General features: G+C 39.6%; 1 protein-coding gene and 1 non-coding gene across 3 annotated transcripts in view; one reads left to right on the top strand and one right to left on the bottom strand.

The window, feature by feature from the left end:
* The window catches only part of FAM168A (family with sequence similarity 168 member A), a 215,041-nt gene that overhangs the window by 69,800 nt on the left and 122,871 nt on the right, over window positions 1-22,370 (top strand). The gene's annotated exons all lie outside the window — the stretch shown is intronic.
* Window positions 8,023-8,095, bottom strand: TRNAR-UCU. The gene has a single exon. It is a non-coding gene; the product is annotated as a tRNA-Arg (tRNA).

The following is a 22,370-nucleotide window of genomic DNA, read 5'->3' on the forward strand; positions in this document are numbered from 1 at the left end:
CCTGCATTGGCAGGGGGATTCTTTTTTTTTGTTTTTAATTTTTATTTATTCATTTATTTATTTATTCATTCATTTATGGCTGTGTTGGGTCTTCGTTCCTGTGCAAGGGCTTTCTCTAGTTGCGGCAAGTGGGGGCCACGCTTCATCGCGGTGAGTGGGCCTCTGACTGTAGCGGCCTCTCTTGTTGCGGAGCACAGGCTCCAGACGCGCAGGCTCAGCAATTGTGGCTCACGGGCCTAGTCGCTCCGTGGCATGTGGGATCCTCCCAGACCAGGGCTTGAACCCGTGTCCCCTGCATTGGCAGGCAGATTCTCAACCACTGCGCCACCAGGGAAGCCCGGCAGGGGGATTCTTAACCACTGTGCCACCAGGGAAGTCCACTAATCTATCTTCTACAGTAGGTTTGCCTATTCTGGATATTTCATATAAAAGTTATCATACAGTAGTTGGCTTTTTATGACCAGACTTCTTTCATTTAGTATAATGTTTTCAAGGTTCATCTATGTTGTAGCATGTATCAATACTTCATTCCTTTTTACTGCAAAATATTCCATTGTATGGATATACCACATTTATTTATCTGTTCATCAGTTAATAGACATTTGGGTAGTTTCTGCTTTTTAGCTATTATGAATAATGCTGATGTGAACATTTGTATATGAGGTTTTTGTGTGGATATGTGTTATATGTTTTCATTTCCCTTAGATAGAGGAAATGAGTTCTAGGAGTGAAATTGCTGGATCACATGGTAACTTTATGTTTAACCCTTTGAGGAACTCCAGACTGTTTTCTGTAGTGGCTGCACCATTTTATTCCCCCCAGCAGTGTATGACGGTTCTGGTTTCTCCACATCCTCTCCACCACTTGTCTTTTTTATTTTGGTCATCCTAGTGAATGTGAATTGAATGGTATTTCACTGTGATTTGGTTTGTATTTCCTTGATGGCTAATGATGCTGAGTATCTTTTCATGTGTTTATTATCCATCTTATTACTATTTTTATGTGCCTCTCTATGTTTTACTACCTAGCTAGGTAATATCCTTCTTTAATAAGATGGTGCTCTGTACCTAAAGGTGCTTATTAATACTTACTGATTTGTTGGCTGATTATAAGAGGATCCCAGAAGAAGAAAAATATGGCTTCATTTTACCATTCTCTCCTTTTTTAATTACTTCCACATTATCACTAGTTGAATTGAAAGTTCTCAGAGAGGATATCCAGAATTGAGAGAGTTTCATTTGAAAGTAATATTTAGTCTGTTTAGGGGAAGACTAGATTGAGGACATAAGATAGTAATTACAAAATAATTAATGGCTAAATTGATTACTGTTATGGATTATAGAGCTCATACAATCTTGGCACTGGGGATATAACAGTGAATAAGTTAAAGTCCCTGATTTCAATGGCACTCTAGTGGGCAGAGATATGAAAAATTAGGCAGTGTATGGGGAAAGGGAGTTATTGAAAAGGAGTCTGTTTTACTTTTATTATTTTATTTTATTTTTGGCTGCGCTGCACAGCTTGCAGGATTTTAGTTCCCCAACCAGGATTGAACCTGGGCCTCTGGCAATAAGAGTGCCAAGTCCTAACCACTGAACCGCCAGGGAATTCCCAGGAGGGGTCTTTTTTAGATATGATTGGTTGACCTAGGCCTTTTTGGTGAGGTGAAGTTTGAGAAGAGATGTTATGAAATAAAGGAACACGTCATATTAATAGTTTGAGGGAAGAATGCTTTAGGCAGAGAGAACTGTAAGCATTAAATCCCTGAGGTGGGGTTGTGCTCAGTTTTATCAATGAACAACAAGGAGGGAAAGAATGTTCCTGCTGTTCACATTAAGGAGTCCAAGGCTTGCATATTCTTGGTCTTTGCTTTTGGCCACTTCAGAGTGGTTCCCAAACAACATGAATGTTGGTGTTAAAATGTAATTTTACTGCAGTGTGGCTGAAGTGTAATGAGCAAAGAGGACAGTGGTAGTGGGTAAGATCAGATAGGTAGAATGGATCCAGATTACATGGTGTCTTGTAGCCCATGGTAATAACCTTTATTTTATTCTGGTTGAGATGAGAAACCATTGCAGGATTTCAAACAGAGTAGAGTGACATGCTCTAATTGAATTTAAAAGGATCATTTTGGCTTCTGAAGAGAGAGGGATAGGGGATGAATAGGGCAAGGGCAAAAGCAGGGGAATCAGATAGGAAGCTGTAACAAGAGTTAGGGAATGAGATAAAGGAAGCTTGAGACAGTGTGGTAGCAGTAGAGGTGGTAAGAAATTGTTGGAATCAGGATATGTTTTGAAAGTAGAGCTGACAGAATTTGCTGATAGATTGAGGATTATGAGATTAAGAAAAGTCAGTGCAAGGTTTTTGACTTGAGTGACTATAAGATTGGAGTTGCTGTTTACAGAGATGGGAAAGACTGGCAGGTGCAGGTTTGTAGGGGGGGGTCAAGTGTTTGATTTTAGACATATTACATTTCAGATGGCTGTAAGACAACCAAAAGGAGATGTTGGGTAGGCAGTTGGATATACAAGCCTGGAATTCAGAGAAGTCCAGGTCAGAAATGGAAATCATTAGTATATGTAAAGTCATGGAGTAGATGTGATCACCCAAGAAATGTGTATAGATAGAGCAGAGAAGAGATCTGACATTTGAGCTCTGGACACGCTGACCTACGTGGTGGTGGGGCGGGGGTGGGGTTGAGAAGATCAAAGGAGCAGCCAGTGAAGTACAAGAAGAATCAAGAGAAAGTGGAGTACCAGAGGTCAACTAGTTTGTGGGGGTAATGGCAGGTGTCCCAGCTTGGTTGCCTGGAGACCTAGAGCCTAATTATTGTTCGGTTCTAAATAACTGTGGGACATTGGACAGTTCACTTACCTTTTTGGGCCTTAGAGTGATCTCTAAAGTGAAAGCCGTGACTAGACTGTCTCTAAACTTTTTCTCATTGTCATAATTTCTCATCGTATGTTTATATAACATATTATAGTTTGCACAAAACATTTTCATGTGTTTATTGCATTTAATCATCATAATAGATCTATGGGCCTTATTTTTTTATACCCACTTTACAGATAAAATTAAAGAAGTTTAGAGACTTGTCCAAAGTCACACAGTCATAGTCAGTTAGAGACTTGAACCCACATCTGCCTGATTGCAAAGCCTGTGCTCCTTATGCTATGTAACAAGTACTTTTTTACACTAATATTCTAGAGCTCCGTGATTTTGATCACAGAATTCATTCATTGATTCAATGAATATTTGTTGAGCACCTGCAATGTACTAGTCACTGTTCTAAGCACAGGGGATACAGTTGTGACCAAGAAAAAGTCCTTGTCCTCAAAAATCTTTCATTCTAGTGGGAGAGACTGACAGTAAACAAACAAATAAACTGATAAATAATACAATGTTAGTGTCATAATAAAAAAATAAAGCAAAGTAAGGGAACAGTATATGTTGGGGGGATGATCAAGAAAAGCTTCTCTGAAGAGATGGTGTTTGAGCAGAGCCCTGAATGATCTAAAGTAGAAAACATTGAGAAGATGTGAAGGTAGAGGAAATAGCAAGCAGAAAGGTCCATAGGTAGGAATCTGCTAGCTGTGTTTGAGGAACCGCAAGAAGGCCATTATTGGTTGGACAGGAGGTTGACAAACAATGCATAGAGCTTTGGAATCATTTAGCCCTGGGGGGTCATTTCTGACTCCTGTCACTTAATTTGCTGTGTGACTGGGCAGAGTACCTGACTTTTCTGAGTTTTAATTTCCTTATATACAAAATGGAGATAAAAGAAAGGCTGTCTTGAGAATTAAAAGAGACAATATATGTACAACACCTAGAATGTTGCCTGGCACATTACTTTATTAAGTATATGTTTACTGCACATCTACTATTATCAGCTGTGTCATTAGACACTCATTCCACTATCATCTGGTAAATTCAGTTTGTTTTTCTCTGTTTTTTCAAGTTGTTTTACTCTGTTTTTTCAAGTTGTTCTAGTCAGCAGATCTTAAAGTTCTATTCTTGTGCCTGGGCTCTGCTAGGCATTCTCCCTGAACTCACCTTTGTATTGAAAAATCAAGGAAGAAAGTGTTGGACTGAAAAGAAAATGATTTAGAAGTTGATGAGTAGGTACAAAAGTAAGGGCTTGGGATTCTGGTAATTGCAGCCTCTGATATATTCATTTATTATGGAAAGAAACTGCACGTGAATTTCTGTCATCTTTCCTCATCACTGAATGCTAGCTCTACTCTGGCACTTCCCAGCCAGGCTTCCTGCTGACCCAAACCTGCTTGCCTTAGGAAAATCAGATAGGAGCCAAGTCCTCCATCCTTATAAGACCATCTGTTTTCAGAGCCACAGCTGCTACCCTTACAATTGCAACCCAACACAACTGGAATGATTTATTCATCTCCAGGTAACATTTGTGCACCAGGCTTCCAGCAAACTATAGTATCAGCTTTACACTTAATGAAGCATCCAGCGCAGGTGGGGAGCTGTACCATAAAGGATGCTTCTGGCTTACTAATGGCTGATGGACAGGTAGAGGTAAGCTGTTAGTCCTGAACGTGTGGCCAGGGAGAGTAGAGTAAACACTGGGCAGTAAGGGAGCATTTCTTGTCCAGTAAAGAGTCTGGATTGTATATACAATATTCCTGGAATTTCAAGATAATTTAACTCATCTTTAAGTTAAATGTTGTACCGCTGTTGAGTTAGGTGAGAAAATTAAAATCCAGAAAGGGGAAGAGGCTTAATTTAAGCTGCATACCAGTTTGGCACAGTTAAGTCTAGAACTCAGGTATTCTAATTCCCAGCCCACTGTTTACCTCCACATGTTTCACTGTGCAGTGAAAAACTTTAAAGCAAATATGAGATGGCATTATTATTTTTTTGCTCAGTTTATAACTTTCTGATACTGTGAACAAATCACAACTTTTGTCCCTTAATAACTAAATGACCAAGTGAGTTGCTAATTTTTTTTGAACCTCTCTTCTTATATATAAAATGAGGATAATTAACACTTGTTCTGAATTATTTTATGGATTAAGCAAGGTAAAGTATACAAAAGCTGTTTAGGTCATTTTTATTAATCAGCAGATACTAAACAAATGCTAATTTCTCTTTTTCAGTTCACTTGAGCAGACACTGGTTAAACATCTACTTTGTGCCAGCTCAGTTTCTAGACTCTTTACTTACATTATTTTTTTCTTTTTTTAGAAATAAATTTATTTATTTATGTTTGGCTGCGTGGGGTCTTCTTTGCTGAGCACAGGCTTTCTCTAGCTGCGGCAAGCGGGGGCTAATCTTCGTTGCGGTGCACGGGCTTCTCACTGCGGTGGCTTCTCTTGTTGCGGAGAACGGGCTGTAGGCGTGTGGGCTTCAGTAGTTGTGGCACGTGGGCTCAGTAACTGTGGCTTGAGGGCTCTAGAGTGCAGGCTCAGTAGTTGTGGCACACGAGCCTAGTTGCTGTGTGGCATGTGGGATCCTCCTGGACCAGGGCTTGAACCCTTGTCCCCTGCATTGGCAGGTGATTCTTAACCACTGCTCCACCAGGGAAGTCCCACATTATCTTATTTAACCTTCAGGTTCCTTTCTTTCTCCCCTTATGATATTTAGGGTCTAATTGATACAATAGTACTCTTTTTCCATAACAAAATGCTTCTATAGTGAAATCTCCGTAACCGAGCACAGTTGTTGCAAACAAGTGATTCTTGCTTTTAGAAAAATCTAGAGTGTTATTATGAACCTGTGATGATATCTGTGCAGCTAGAGCTAGTCTATGAGTCTTGGCTTCTGCCCCTCCTACAAGGTGCTTTGGGGACCCTGTGTTTAGAGGGCAAGTCATAACTATGACAGCACTCTTTGTCACCTCAGAGAAAGTTTGTCTTTCGGAATGCTTGGTTTTAGTGAATTGCTTCCTTTTCCACCTTAGGTTTTAGGCTCTTTGACAAGCCATCTGCTTCTCAAATCCAATTTCCCTTTACCATCAAGGGCTTGTAGACAGTAGTTCAGATGGAGAACAAAAGCTTTCTCCAGTTCCTGGTGGTTCTGTAAGAGTGGGAAGGCCTCAGGGAGAGGTTGCATCTGCTTAATGGAATTCATTTGTGATGTGTGCCCGACTAGGCAGTATTTTACCAGGCACTCTGCTGGGGCTGGCTGAGGAGGAGACGAGATTTAGAAATGGAGATCTGTCAACATGAGTTTCGGCTATTTCTGTACTTGCCAGTATCAGCTAGGGCTCCAAAGAGCTTGTTGGAGTCGATGTTGATGCTTCTGCTTATTTTCTTTTTCCTTTTCCTTTTCCTCTTCTCGTCTTTTCTTTTTTCTTTTCTGTCTTTTTGCTACCTGTGTCTATTGTCCAAGTTTTCCATTTGCACCTGGTTCTTCTGTTTGGTTGTTTTTCTAGGTTGTTGATCTGTTCAGTGAGTGGCTCAGTATAATGCAATTCAATGACTAAGTGGAGATTTAGTAATGACTAAAATAAGGTACAGGGAAACCTAGTGTGAGGTGTAGTAGAAAAGCATTGGTAAACCCATAGACATGTGGCTTCAAATCTCAGCTTTGCCTTATACCTGCTCTGTGATCTTGGGTAAATCATTTGTTCTCTTTGAGACATAGTTTCTTCATCTCTAAAAATGGGAATATAAATATCTGCTTTGTTCAAGGTTGTGGTGAGGATTAAATGAGAGATTAAATGAGAGAAATGAGGAAATAGTCAAGCATTAAGTTGGTGCTTGTTAAATATTCCTTTCCATCTTTCCTCCCATCTCCTTAAGGAGTGTACATGGGAAAATCAGACATGTATACAAATGAGTGTGTATGAGTGTGTGTGTGTTCACATGTATCTATGTGTTAGTTTAATATAGCTCTGAGAAATGGCAGAAAATTGCCATAGTCATTGGGAATTGGGAGGTGAGGGCTTGGGGTTGATGCATATCTTCCTTAAAACCAGGCTGAGAGACATACTCTGATACAAGGTAACATAAAACAATCTTTGTGCCTTTAAAGAAGATCTTAGGGGAGAAAAAGAAAGAACCTGGTGGTGGAGGCCTTGGGATGCTACTTTCCTCAGGGGGATCATTAGAGTGTCTCTGGTAGCTACTGGTCTCTTAGAGGTAGAATAATCTGCTTCACAGTAAGCTGAGCGTTTGTAAGCGTGAGAATTGCCTTTTAGGAACAGTTAGTACATAGCTTGGAAGGTTGTAGCCACCAACCTTCCGTTTCCCACCCCCAAAATCTGTTATATCATCATCAGAATGATCTTTCCTAGATTCAAATCTAATCATCTTTATTTGCTTTTAAAACTCTTCATTGGCTCCAAGTTGCCTTCAGGTTAGAGTCTAAGTTCCTTGTATAACATACAAGGTCTTCCTTGATCTGATTTCTGCTCATCTCCTACTGCTCTTGCCTGTGCTCTAGTGACACTGCATTATTTGCAGCTTCTTAACCTCTCCATCCTCATGTACGTTGTGGCCCATGATAGTCTTTCTGCTGTGCTGTACTCTTTTCTGTTCTTCTGTTTTACTTGACAATCTCTACTCTTTCTTTAAAACTCTTCTCAACTACTGTGTTTTCTGTGAAGTCTTCCCTGACTTCTGAAGGTGAGGTGCCATGGGATGAGAGACTTCCCTTCTCTAGGTTCATCTAGAATTTTGTACATACAGATGTCTAACTACATGTAGCATCAGTGATTAGTAGGCACAGTGATGTCTCTTAATGCTTTTATGACCCATTGGTTTCTTTATTTTAGTGCCTTCATTGGGACACTCAATCCATCCCTATGTAGATCTATACACAACAGATATCTTTAGAATTAGAAAAATAAATGCAGATACAATATAGCTCCTTGCCAGACTTAGCAAACTCTATTTTATTATATGCCTCTTACCCCTGATGAAGTGAATAGCCATCAGTAAAATGAACCATTAAGTTTGGAGGAGCTATTTATTATCAGGTTGATGGCATAAGTCCATCTGATCTGATTTTTTTTTTTTTTTTTTTGGCCATGCTGCGCAGCTTGCGGGATCTTAGTTCCCTGACCAGGGATCAAACCCGGGCTCCCTGCAGTAGAAGTGCAGAGTCCTAACCACTGGACTGCCAGGGAATTCCCTGATCTGATTTTTTAAAAAAAATAGACTATTGTATATTTTATTTTATTTTTTTTGATTGCTCCACCTTTTTATTTTATTTTATTTTTATTATTTTTTTAACATCTTTATTGGAGTATAATTGCTGTACAATGGTGTGTTAGTTTCTGCTTTATAACAAAGTGAATCAGCTGTACATATACATATATCCCCATATCTCCTCCCTCTTGTGTCTCCCTCCCACCCTCCCCATCCCACCCCTCTAGGTGGTCACAAAGCACCGAGCTGATCTCCCTGTGCTATGCGGCTGCTTCCCACTATCTATTTTACATTTGGTAGTATATATAAGTCCATGCCACTCTCTCACTTCATCCCAGCTTACCCTTCCCCCTCCCTGTGTCCTCAAGTCCATTCTTTATGTCTGAATTTTTATTCCTGTCCTGCCCCTAGGTTCTTCAGAACCATTTTTTTTTTTTTAGATTCCATATATGTGTTAGCATATGGTATTTATTTTTCTCTTTCTGACTTACTTCACTCTGTATGACAGTCTCTAGGTCCATCCACCTCACTACAAATAACTCAATTTCATTTCTTTTTATGGCTGAGTAATATTCCATTGTATATATGTGCCACATCTTCTTTATCCATTCATCTGTCGATGGACACTTAGGTTGCTTCCATGTCCTGGCTATTGTAAATAGAGCTGCAATGAACATTGTGGTACATGACTCTTTTTGAATTATGGTTTTCTCAGGGTATATGCCTAGTAGTGGGATTGCTGGGTTGTATGGTAGTTCTATTTTTAGTTTTTTAAGGAACCTCCATACTGTTCTCCATAGTGGCTGTATCAATTTACATTCCCACCAACAGTGCAAGAGTGTTCCCTTTTCTCCATACCCTCTCCAGCATTTATTGTTTGTAGATTTTTTGATGATGCCATTCTGACTGGTGTGAGGTGTTACCTCATTGTAGTTTTGATTTGCATTTCTCTAATGATTAATGATGTTGAACATTCTTTCATGTGTTTGTTGGCAATCTGTATATCTTCTTTGGAGAAATGTCTGTTTAGGTCTTCTGCCCATTTTTGGATTGGGTTGTTTGTTTTTTTGATATTGAGCTGCTTGTAAATTTTAGAGATTAATCCTTTGTCAGTTGCTTCGTTTGCAAATATTTTCTCCCATTCTGAGGGTTGTCTTTTGTTCTTGTTTATGGTTTCCTTTGCTGTGCAAAAGCTTTTAAGTTTCATTAGGTCCCATTTGTTTATTTTTGTTTTTGTTTCCATTTCTCTAGGAGGTGGGTCAAAAAGGATCTTGCTGTGATTTATGTCATAGAGTGTTCTGCCTATGTTTTCCTCTAAGAGTTTGATAGTGTCTGGCCTTACATTTAGGTCTTTAATCCCTTTTGAGTTTATTTTTGTGTATGGTGTTAGGGAGTGTTCTGATTTCGTTCTTTTACATGTAGCTGTCCAGTTTTCCCAGCACAACTTATTGAAGAGGCTGTCTTTTCTCCATTGTATATTCTTGCCTCCTTTATCAAAAATAAGGTGACCATATGTGCGTGGGTTTATCTCTGGGCTTTCTGTCCTGTTCCATTCCTGATCTGATTTTTTAATCATTGGTAAACTTTGGCCAAGATAAGTATAATTATTATACTTATGCTTTCTTTCAAGTAACTTTTCACTTGCATCCTCAAATTTCTTCTGATATAAATAGGATCTGAATTCTGCTTTTCATGCGGGAGCTTTCCCCAGATGTCTGGTAATCCTTGATTGTTCGTATTTTAAAATGGGATACTAAAAAGCTGATTGGAAATTTTAAGTACTTGGGCGGAGCTTACTGATTATGGACCTCAACTGTAATGGTGATCTGCCTGGGCTATTTGTGGGGCAACTGCAATGTCAGTATCTTTAGGTCTTTTTACTAGGGCTGGTCAGATTCTCTTGAAGGATCTTCTAGTCTCCTTCCTAGAGGTTATAGGCCTGGCTGCCAGTGGTCTGGAAGCTGGGGGGTGGGGGGCGCTGCAGGGGAAGGCTGTGGGGAGGCCCTCAATGTTCAGTTCACTTAACACTATTATTTTCAGTATAGTAACCTTGCCTTCAACTGTGGTGCTCCCACATTATGAGTTTATTAGATATGTTTTTAAAGGAAGAGTGAGGCCCCAGGGACTCTACTGGTAGTAAAGTGTGAAGAATTAGAGGCAGTTATTTTGGTTTTGAAGATGCTTTTTTTACTTACTTCCTAGTTCTCTGTGTGTTCCAGAAAGACAAGGTTAATTCCTAAGATGAGAGTTCAGTGCAATAAGGAATAGTCCTCATTTGATCCTTATGGTAGCCCAGTGGGACAGGTAATATTTTTCCTATTTCCGCCCCCAGGGAAATTGAAGCTCACTGAGATTAAATGACTTGTCCAAGGTCACTTGGCAAAATAAAGAGTGGCAGAGCTGGGACTCATTCTCTTCCTTTGACTCGAAATCCTACTCTCTGATTGCAGTGCATGATACTTCCTCCCTCAATATGAATGGGCTGCCAAAAGAGAAAATATGCCAGCCACATGGGTATTAGACAGCAGTAGTTTGAACTGTTAGTGAACAGCCAAGTCCTCTTCCCTGGGAAGATTTCAGCTGATTAGAGTTCTCAGTCTGTTTTTCCAATTTATGTAAAGGAGGAGGATAAAGAACTGTTGTGTTCGGACTTGCAACAAACTTTAATTTCTTTAGTGGAAGCACTAAAGATACACAGTTGCATTGCCAGTTTGGCACAAGGAAATACTTAAGCTCTCAAGTAGAAATAACAGAGTTTCTAGTACAGCTTAAATGTTCTGGACTCCAGGAGGGATTCATCGTGAATCCGGGAACGTTAAGGCTCTAAGATCCATTCATTCTTGGGATTGAAGGCTGAGTTTGTCTACACAATTCAGTAGAATAATTCTGTATACCTTTTTGAGCTCCTGCTTACTAGGAGCAATAATAGACACTGGGAAATATCTTGCTTAGGAATCTCATGGTCCAGTTGGGAAGGGACACACAAACAAATAATTACATTATTTGTAAGAAATTAAGTGTAAGAAAGTACTATAATTGAGGGGCTTCCCTGGTGGCGCAGTGGTTGAGAGTCTGCCTGCTAATGCAGGGGACACGGGTTCGAGCCCTGGTCTGGGAGGATCCCACATGCCATGGAGCAACTAGGCCCGTGAGCCACAACTACTGAGCCTGCGCGTCTGGAGCCTGTGCTCCGCAACAAGAGAGGCCACGATAGTGAGAGGCCCACACACCGCGATGAAGAGTGGCCCCCACTTGCCGCAACTAGAGAAAGCCCTTGCACAGAAACGAAGACCCAACACAGCCATAAATAAATACATACATAAATGAATAAATAAATAACCAACCAACCAACCAACGAATCAACCAACCAAGGCAAAAGAAAGTACTATAATTGAGAGATATACAACAAGTGCTGAACAGAGGATGATTCATTTTGCCCAGATCCAAGGGTACAGGGAATGATTGGAGAAAACTTTACAGTGAAGATGATGATTGATTTGTGCTTTGCAAGAAGGGTCAGATCTTTAGATAGATAAGAAATGAAGGGCATTGTAGGCAGAGGGAACAGTATGTGCAAAACCCCAGAAAGATGAAGGAGCTTGTTGTTTTGAGGGAAGCAGTGGGCAGCTTGATTCAGCTAGAACTAGAGAGTAAGGTAAACCAGGCCTCTTCTCTGGTCTAGGGCTCCAGGGTCCCTTTCTATCATGTTGTGCCAGCATCTGCTCACCATAGGCGTATCCTTCCTAATATGCAAGTGTTCTCTGAAGCAGCCTGCATCTCTTCTCTATTCTTGCTTGCCTTTCTTCAGAGCTTATTTAGTATAATTACCTCTCTTCTCCAAACTCCTGTTGCCCTTTGAAGCCAATGCAATTCCCTCCTAAGTTAGTACCGACAAGTGTTCATCCATGATTTGTTTCTGTGTCGCTTCCTATTCTAGAAGGATTTTCCATTAGTGATATTTCTGATTATGCCCAGAGTGGAGGTTTATTGTTTGGTTACTTGCATTTCTTGAGCCTTGGTTATAGATTTATTTTCAAGTTAACCTTCTATTCAACTCAGGAATCCTTCAGCTTAGAGAGTAAAGTGTGGTAAAATGAGACCACCTAGGAAGCATCTCTTACTAGCCTCAAAGAACTAGTAATTTCTTTTTGTCTTGGTGTTTGTCACCCCTCCCTAGAACTTTCTCTTTTTTTTAGTGTCTGTCTTCCCGTCTAGATAGTGGACCATCTGAGAGCAGGGATTTATTATAGTTCATCTCTTGTGTTTTCAACAGCCAACATAGAACCTGGACACAGAAGAAGTGTGTTTGATACATGTTTAATTATTAATTATTATTATACATGTTTATTAATTATTAATTATTATTATACCTGTTTATTATCAAGTGTTTGATACATGTTTATTATTTATTGAGAGTCAGGATATAGGAGTTATAGTTTCAGTTCTACAAGTGTGTGACCTTGAGCAGATTACTTTCAATCTTTGAAACTGCAGTTTTCTTATCTGTAAAATACGGAGGCTGGACTCCATGGGCAGTATCATAGCATTTATCCTACTTATAGCAGTCAGGGTCCAGCTGAAGTGATAGAAGTCACACCATTAATTTGAAACAGGTAAAATTTAATATAAAGAATTGTTAACTAGGTAAAAAGTAGTTAACTACTAAGAGAGATAAAAAGAGAACTCTAAGGTATAATAGAGGTGGTGACTGCAGAAAATGACTACTATCCCTAAGGCTGAGGGAAAAGCAAACAAGGAAGGAACTTACAAGCTTAAGAAAAGAGAGCTCCACAAGGCCAAGATTCTGAGGAGAGTGCATGGAATACACTCATAGGAATGTGCTGCTTATTGCTGTGGTAAAGAAACTGCCTAGAGGGCGCTTGCCTCAGAACCTGGAGAGCCACTGTCTTGAAATCTACCATGTCCCCCTGTGGGCTGATCTGCTTGCTGCCTTATAGAAAAACCAAACACTGGAAAAAGTCCTTTCTTTCTCCCTTAGCCTTGTAGTCTCCTTCCAGTACCTTCTATTGGCATAACCTGATGTGAACCAGCTGGGGAAGGAGGAATGTAGTCTGCAGAATCCAGTCAGGGTAGGGCAATGAAGAACTGGTTTGGAGCTGTAAGGCAAAAATTAACAATTTCTATATTGTAATAATCTGTTTCGATATTTGTCTTCCTCATTGCATCATGAGCTCGGTAGTGGCTGGAATGTTGTCATATTTGTCTCTGCATTGACCCAGAATGGGCCTGGCACCTCAGAGTTGCTCAGTAAATACTGTTTGAATGAAGGAAAGTCTCTGTAAGATAGGGAAAATTAGGTGTTCCTCTAGGTTGGCTTAAGTCTTATTATCTTGAAAGGGATTGGGGCTAGGCATCCTCCTCAGCAGTTAAAACCTTATTGAATGCTATTGTCTTGGGCCTATCATGTGCATAGTTGCATTAGATTCTAGAGTAAGGACAGTGAAAACATTCTGCAGTTAATATTCGTATATTCTATGAAATTAAACATATTCCCTTTTCTAAAGGGTAACAATCTGAAATCTAAGTTAGGTACTTTGCACCTAAGTGTATTCCTCAGAAGGGCAAGGAGACTAAGAGAGTCATGTACAATTTAGTCCATTTCATCCCTACAGCCCATTGTATTATGCCCATTTTACAGACAGAGGGATTTCCCTGGTGGTCCAGTGGTTAAGACTCTGCGCTTCCACTGCAGGGGGTGCAGGTTTGATCCCTGGTCAGGGAACTAAGATCCCATGTGCCGTGAGGCCAAAAAAAAAAAAAAATCCTCATATACAGAGAGAGAAACTGATGCTGGGCTTCCCTGGTGGCGCAGTGGTTAAGAATCTGCCTGCCAATGCAAGGGACATGGGTTCAAGCCCTGGCCAAGGAAGATCCCACATGCCGTGGAGCAACTAAGCCCATGCATCACAACTACTGAGCCTTAGCTCTAGAGCTCGCAAGCCACAACTACTGAGCCCACGTGCCACAACTACCGAAGCCTGCGCACCTTGAGCCCATGCTCCGCAACAAGAGAAGCCACGACAATGAGAAGCCCGTGCACCGCTATGAAGCGTAGCCCCCGCTCGCCACAACTAGAGAAAGCCCGCGCACAGCAACGAAGACCCAACACAGCCAAAAATAAATAAATAAATTAATTAATTAATTAAAAAAAAAAAAAAGAAACTGATGCTGAGGGACTTGACCAAAGTTATACAGCTAGTAAGTGGCAAAGCTAGTCCAGGCTTGACTGTTTTAAAATTTGAACAGGGTGGTACTCTCTCTCTTTTCCCCAGCTTACGAGGGCAAGCACAGAGTTCTTGTTAGCTGATGGCAATAGAAACCTGTGGAATTGATTTCTGTTTCTGGCTGTTTGGGGCTGAGCAAGTAACAACAGAACGAAATAGCAGCACTTGCAAGGCTGCAATCATAGTGTTTGCTAGTAATTGGCCTTTTAAAAAGCCAGTTTGAGGCTGTGCTTCAGACACCTGATTTGTGAAGCAGTTGTTATCTGGCAGCAGGGTATTCTTCTTCTTCCTCTTTTTTTTTTTTTTTAAATCCCACACTAGCAGCTCACAAAAGAGTTCTGATGCATTCCTTGCAACATTAAGCTTCTTTTCTCTTGCTCTTCCAGGTTTCTTCCCTTTTCTGGGGCCTGAAACTAGATAGACCGCTTAATTATTATTAGGAAGCAAAATTTATGAGGCTGGTAGTGTTTCTTGCTTCTGGGTCAGCACACACAAAGCCTTTAAGTAAGTTATTTAGGGTTGAGTGTCAGTTGTTCCTTTCTCAGGTCATCAGCCAGGCAGAGTTGGGGACCCTGATGCCTGTCTCATTGCTTGAAGGGTCAGAATATTGCAAATGGCCTGGGAGAGATAACTGTTACAAGAAAAACTTTCCATTAAAAGCACTGGAAGAGGCTGGTGATGTCAGGATTTGCTAATCGAATTATTCATCTGGTTATTTTGTGATTATCCATTGGGATGCCCACTGCGATTGGCTAATGTGGGAGTGTGATTTCATCATGAAAGTGAAAAGCCCTTGGACCAATGTCATCTATCCTTGGTGTCTTTTGTACTACCATAGACTAGGGAATCTTAGGATAGTCACCTTCCCCTTTGACTTTCCTGGGAGTAAATGCTGCTGCTTAACTGCTTTTCCGAAATGATGACATTTATACTTTGGAAGGAGCTGAAGAAGGAGTCTATACATGTCATTTATTTTTAACTGCATACTCATTGGAGTTGAAGTCTTACTTTCATTTTGTGGTTTAGTATCAAACAAGAAAGGGGATGTAGTAGAACTAGTAGGGATAGCAGAACCACCTGGCAAAACCCTATTCTGCTACTTAATAACTTAATAGTTATTTATACTGTCTGAGCCTCAGTTTCCTTATCATTAAAATGAGAATAGTAATACATAATAACAACAATAATAGTGATCCACAATTTTGGGTAAGTGAATTTCTGTGAACCTCTATTTATTTATCTGTAAAACGGAGGCAGTAATTCCTCAGTAATAGGTTTGGTTTGAGAAAGAAACTGGCTAACCTAAATGGAAGTGTCTAGTGGAGTGCCTGGCACATAGTATTTTTGAAAGCTAAGTGCTAAATAAATGGCTATGACTGTTCTTAGGAGGTATGAAGGAAAAGATTCCTGAGGGTAGCATAGTTCCTGTGGGATGGGTCAGGGCTTAATAAATATTCATTGATTAATTCTTTCAGTAGGGAGCTCTTGTCATTTCCTTTAAGGACAGTTTTACTTGATCGGCTGGTGTTCTTTCTCCTACCGTCATTTCTCCAGACAGAGCTATGGAGTTGTTTCCCCTGAGAGTTTCCTTCCCAAGCTATAGTCCTGATTTTGTTGTTCCAAGTTGCTCTCTATAGAGAAAGTGGGGTACAAAGTCTGAGTTGTGGTTCAAAACCTAGTAGTGTGTATTTCTGGGTCAGTGTTTTGTATATAAGATCGAGGCGGGATTGTCAGAGGTCTTTAAGGAGATGTGATCATGCTGTTATTTTGCTATTTCTTTGGTATATACCAAGAAGGAGGGCTGGCCAGTAAAAAAATGTTTTATGGACCAGTAAACTAGATATCTGTGTAAAGCTGGCCTGTGATCTACTTAACCTCTTCAGGCAAGAGACTCTGGCGAGTGTAAATTCCAACTGTTTTAGTACAGGGTTTCATTTCTCTTTTTGTCACAGAATTATAGAATCCTTAGAGATCTTCAGAAGCTGAAACACAGAGATTAGAGGGCTTAAGTCATGTGGTAAAACCAGAACCTAGATTTCTTCCTTTTAACTCTCTTCCTGTAGTTTTTTTGAAAATTAGCGGTTTATTTCATAGAATGTCTAGCCAACAATAAGCAGGTTATTTTTGAGAATACTCTGATTTTCCTTCTTATGAATGCTACAGGATTGTATTGAGCTGTAAAGTTTACAGGTTTCTTTCATGGCCAGTGTTGCTTTTCTTTACACACCTTTGTGCCATAAGCAAGTCAAATACTCTTAATGATTTGAGTTTTTCTTCTTCTTTTTTTTTTTTTAAACTGATGAGAAAATTGAGGCCCAGAGAGGGGAGGTGACTTGTTCAGAGTCACACAGTGAGTGAATGGTAGGGTTAGTATTAGCAAGAAGGCCATTTTATTTTTAGGTTTTTGATTATCCCTGGGAACATTGTCATACCTTGTCATCACTGGATATTATTACTCTCTACAATTTTTGCATGTCTGTTGAGAGAAAACTACCTTTTAATTTTAATTTTCATCTCCCTAGTGAAGTTAAATATTTTTTCATGTTTATTGGCCATTTGTAGTTGTTCTGTGAATTTTATGTCATTTATTGCACATTTTCTGCTAGGTTCTTTTTTTTTTTTAACATCTTTATTGGAGTATAATTGCTTTACAATGGTGTGTTAGTTTCTGCTTTATAACAAAGTGAATCAGTTCTACATATACATATATCCCCATATCTCTTTCCTCTTGCGTCTCCCCCCCCCCCTCCCCATCCCCCCCCCCTCAGTGGTCACAAAGCACCGAGCTGATCTCCCTGTGCTATGCGGCTGCTTCCCACTAGCTATCTATTTTACATTTGGTAGTGTATATATGTCCATGCCACTCTCTCACTTTGTCCCAGCTTACCCTTCCCCCTCCCCATATCCTCAAGTCCATTCTCTAGTAGGTCTGCGTCTTTATTCCCATCTTGCCCCTAGGTTCTTCATGACCATTTTTTTTTTTTTTTTTAGATTCCATATATATGTGTTAGCATATGGTATTTGTTTTTCTCTTTCTGACTTACTTCACTCCGTATGACAGACTCTAGGTCCATCGACCTCACTACAAATAACTCAATTTTGTTTCTTTTTATGGCTGAGTAATATTCCATTGTATATATGTGCCACATCTTCTTTATCCATTCATCTGTTGATGGACACTTAGGTTGCTTCCATGTCCTGGCTATTGTAAATAGAGCTGCAATGAACATTGTGGTACATGACTCTTTTTGAATTATGGTTTTCTCAGGGTATATGCCCAGTAGTGGGATTGCTGGGTTGTATGGTAGTTCTATTTTTAGTTTGTTAAGGAACCTCCATACTGTTCTCCATAGTGGCTGTATCAATTTACATTCCCACCAACAGTGGAAGAGTGTTCCCTTTTCTCCACACCCTCTCCAGCATTTATTCTTTGTAGATTTTTTGATGATGGCCATTCTGACCGGTGTGAGATGATATCTCATTGTAGTTTTGACTTGCATTTCTCTAATGATTAATGACGTTGAGCATTCTTTCATGTGTTTGTTGGCAATCTGTATATCTTCTTTGGAGAAATGTCTATTTAGGTCTTCTGCCCATTTTTGGATTGGGTTGTTTGTTTTTTTGATATTGAGCTGCATGAGCTGCTTATAAATTTTGGAGATTAATCCTTTGTCAGTTGCTTCATTTGCAAATATTTTCTCCCATTCTGAGCGTTGTCTTTTGTTCTTGTTTATGGTTTCCTCTGCTGTGCAAAAACTTTTAAGTTTCATTAGGTCCCATTTGTTTATTTTTGTTTTTATTTCCATTTCTCTAGGAGGTGGGTCAAAAAGGATCTTGCTGTGATGTATGTCATAGAGTGTTCTGCCTATGTTTTCCCCTAAGAGTTTGATAGTGTCTGGCCTTACATTTAGGTCTTTAATCCATTTTGAGTTTATTTTTGTGTGTGGTGTTAGGGAGTGTTCTGATTTCGTTCTTTTACATGTAGCTGTCCAGTTTTCCCAGCACGACTTATTGAAGAGGCTGTATTTTCCCCACTATATATACTTGCCTCCTTTATCAAAGGTAAGGTGACCATATGTGTGTGGGTTTATTTCTGGGTTTTCTATCCTGTTCCATTGATCTGTATTTCTGTTTTTGTGCCAGTACCATACTGTCTTGATGACTGTAGCTTTGTAGTATAGTCTGAAGTCAGGGAGCCTGATTCCTCCAGCTTCGTTTTTCTTTCTCAAGATTGCTTTGGCTATTCGGAGTCTTTTGTGTTTCCATACAAATTGTGAAATTGTTTGTTCTAGTACTGTGAAAAATGCCAGTGGTAGTTTGATAGGGATTGCATTGAATCTGTAGATTCCTTTGGGTAGTAGAGTCATTTTCACAATGTTGATTCTTCCAATCCAAGAACATGGTATATCTCTCCATCTGTTTGTATCATCTTTAATTTCTTTCATCAGTGTCTTTTTTTTAAAATTAATTAATTAATTAATTTATTTATGGCTGTGTTGGATCTTCGTTTCTGTGCGAGGGCTTTCTCTAGTTGTGGCAAGCGGGGGCCACTCTTCATCGCGGTGCGCGGGCCTCTCACTATCGCGTCCTCTCTTGTTGCGGAGCACAAGCTCCAAACGCGCAGGCTTAGTCGTTGTGGCTCACGGGCCCATTTGCTCCGCGGCATGTGGGATCTTCCCAGACCAGGGCTCGAACCCGTGTCTCCTGCATTGGCAGGCAGATTCTCAACCACTGCGCCACCAGGAAAGCCCTCATCAGTGTCTTATAATCTTCTGTATACAGGTCTTTTGTCTCCTTAGGTAGCTTTATTCCTAGATATTTTATTCTTTTTGTTGCAATGGTAAATGGGAGTGTTTTCTTTTTTTTTTCTTTCTTTCTTTTTTTTTTTAATTAATTAATTTATTTATTTTTGGCTGTGTTGGGTCTTTGTTGCTGCATGTGGGCTTTCTCTAGTTGTGGCGAGTGGGGGCTACTCTTCATTGTGGTGTGCGGGCTTCTCATTGTAGTGGCTTCTCCTGTTGCGGAGCATGGGCTCTAGGCACGCAGGATTCAGTAGTTGTGGCATGCGGGCTCAGTAATTGTGGCTCATGGGCTCTAGAGCACAGGCTCAGTAGTTGTGGCGCAAGGGCTTAGTGGCTGCATGGTATGTGGGACCTTCCCAGACCAGGGCTCGAACTCGTGTCCCCTGCATTGGCAGGCGGATTCTTAACCACTGCGCCACAAGGGAAGTCTTGGGAGTGTTTTCTTAACTTCACTTTCAGATTTTTCATCATTAGTGTATAGGAATGCAAGAGATTTCTGTGCATTAATTTTGTATCCTGCTACTTTACCAAATTCATTGATTAGCTCTAGTAGTTTTCTGGTAGCATCTTTAGGCTTTTCTGTGTGTACTATCATGTCATCTACAAACAGTGACAGCTTTACTTCTTCCTTTCCGATTTGGATTCCTTTTATTTCTTTTTCTTCTCTGATTGCTGTGGCTAAAACTTCCAAAACTATGTTGAATAATAGTGGTGAGAGTGTGCAACCTTGTCTTGTTCCTGATCTTAGTGGAAATGGTTTCACTTTTTCACCATTGAGGATGATGTTGGCTGTGGGTTTGTCATGTATGGCCTTTATTATGTTGAGGTAAGTTGCCTCTATGCCTACTTTCTGGAGGGTTTCTATCATAAATGGGTGTTGAATTTTGTCGAAAGCCTTCTCTGCATCTATTGAGATGATCGTATGGTTTTTCTCCTTCAATTTCTTAATAGGGTGTTTCACATTGACTGATTTGCATATATTGAAGAATTCTTGCATTCCTGGGATAAACCCCACTAGATCATGGTGTATGATCCTTTTAATGTGCTGTTGGATTCTGTTTGCTAGTATTTTGTTGAGGATTTTTACATCTGTGTTCATCAGTGATATTGGCCTGTAGTTTTCTTTCTTTGTGACATCTTTGTCTGGTTTCGGTATCAGGGTGATGGTGGCCTCATAGACTGTGTTTGGGAGTGTTCCTCCCTCTGCTATATTTTGGAAGAGTTTGAGAAGGATAGATGTTAGCTCTTCTCTAAAGGTTTGATAGAATTCACCTGTGAAACCATCTGGTCCTGGGCTTTTGTTTGTTGGAAGATTTTTAATCACAGTTTCAATTTCAGTGCTTGTGATTGTTCTGTTCATATTTTCTATTTCTTCCTGGTTCAGTTTCGGATGGTTGTGCATTTCTAAAAATTTGTCCATTTCTTCCAGGTTGTCCATTTTATTGGCATATAGTTGCTTATAGTAATCTCTCATGATCCTTTGTATTTCTGCAGTGTCAGTTGTTACTTCTTCTTTTTCATTTCTAATTCTATTGATTTGAGTCTTCTCCTTTTTTTTCTTGATGAATCTGGCTAATGGTTTATCAATTTTGTTTATCTTCTCAAAGAACCAGCTTTTAGTTTTATTGATCTTTGCTATTTCCTTCATTTCTTTTTCATTTATTTCTGATCTGATCTTTATGATATCTTTCCTTCTGCTAACTTTGGGGTTTTTTTGTTCTTCTTTCTCTAATTGCTTTAGGTGTAAGGTTAGGTTGTTTATTTGAGATGTTTTTTGTTTCTTAAGGTAGGATTCTATTGCTATAAACTTCCCTCTTAGAACTGCTTTCGCTGCATCCCATAGGTTTTGGGTCGTCGTGTTTTCATTGTCAATTGTTTCTAGGTATTTTTTGATTTCCTCTTTGATTTCTTTAGTGATCTCTTGGTTATTAAGTAGTGTATTGTTTAGCCTCCATGTGTTTGTATTTTTTACAGATTTTTTCCTGTAATTGACATCTAGTCTCATAGCGTTGAGGTCGGAAAAGATACTTGATACGATTTCAATTTTCTTAACTTTACCAAGGCTTGATTTGTGACCCAAGATATGATGTATCCTGGAGAATGTTCCAGGAGCACTTGAGAAGAAGTGTATTCTGTTGTTTTTGCATGGCATGTCCTATAAATATCAATTAAGTCCATCTTGTTTAATGTGTCATTTAAAGCTTGTGTTTCCTTATTTATTTTCATTTTGGATGATCTGTCCATTGGTGAAAGTGGGGTGTTAAAGTCCCCTACTATGATTGTGTTACTGTAGATTTCCCCTTTTATGGCTGTTAGCATTTGCCTTATGTATTGAGGTGCTCCTATGTTGGGTGCATAAATATTTACAATTGTTATATCTTCTTCTTGGATTGATCCCTTGATCATTATGTAGTGTCCTTCTTTGTCTCTTGTAATAGTCTTTGTTTTAAAGTCTATTTTGTCTGATATGAGAATTGCTACTCCAGCTTTCTTTTGATTTCCATTTGCATGGTATATCTTTTTCCATACCCTCACTTTCAGTCTGTATGTGTCCCTAGGTCTGAAGTGGATCTCTTGTAGACAGCATATATATGGGTCTTGTTTTTGTATCCATTCAGCCAGTCTGTGTCTTTTGGTTGGAGCATTTAATCCATTTACATTTAAGGTAATTATTGATATGTATGTTCCTATGACCATTTTCTTAATTGTTTTGGGTTTTTTATTGTAGGTGTTTTCCTTCTCTTGTGTTTCCTGCCAAGAGAAGTTCCTTTAGCATTTGTTGTAAAGCTGGTTTGGTGATGCTGAATTCTCTTAGCTTTTGCTTGTCTGTAAAGGTTTTAATTTCTCCGTCAAATCTGAATGAGATCCTTGCTGGGTAGAGTAATCTTGGTTGTAGGTTTTTCCCCTTCATCACTTTAAATATGTCCTGCCACTCGCTTCTGGCTTGCAGAGTTTCTGCTGAAAGATCAGCTGTTAACCTTATGGGGATTCCCTTGTATGTTATTTGTTGTTTTTCCCCTGCTGCTTTTAATAGTTTTTCTTTGTGTTTAATTTTTGATAGTTTGATTAATATGTGTCTTGGCGTGTTTCTCCTTGGATTTATCCTGTATGGGACTGTCTGTGCTTCCTGGACTTAATTAACTATTTCCTTTCCCATATTAGGGAAGTTTTCAACTATAATCTCTTCAAATATTTTCTCAGTCCCT

Source organism: Balaenoptera musculus, chromosome 8 (assembly GCF_009873245.2).
Source record: "Balaenoptera musculus isolate JJ_BM4_2016_0621 chromosome 8, mBalMus1.pri.v3, whole genome shotgun sequence".
NCBI lineage: Eukaryota > Metazoa > Chordata > Mammalia > Artiodactyla > Balaenopteridae > Balaenoptera > Balaenoptera musculus.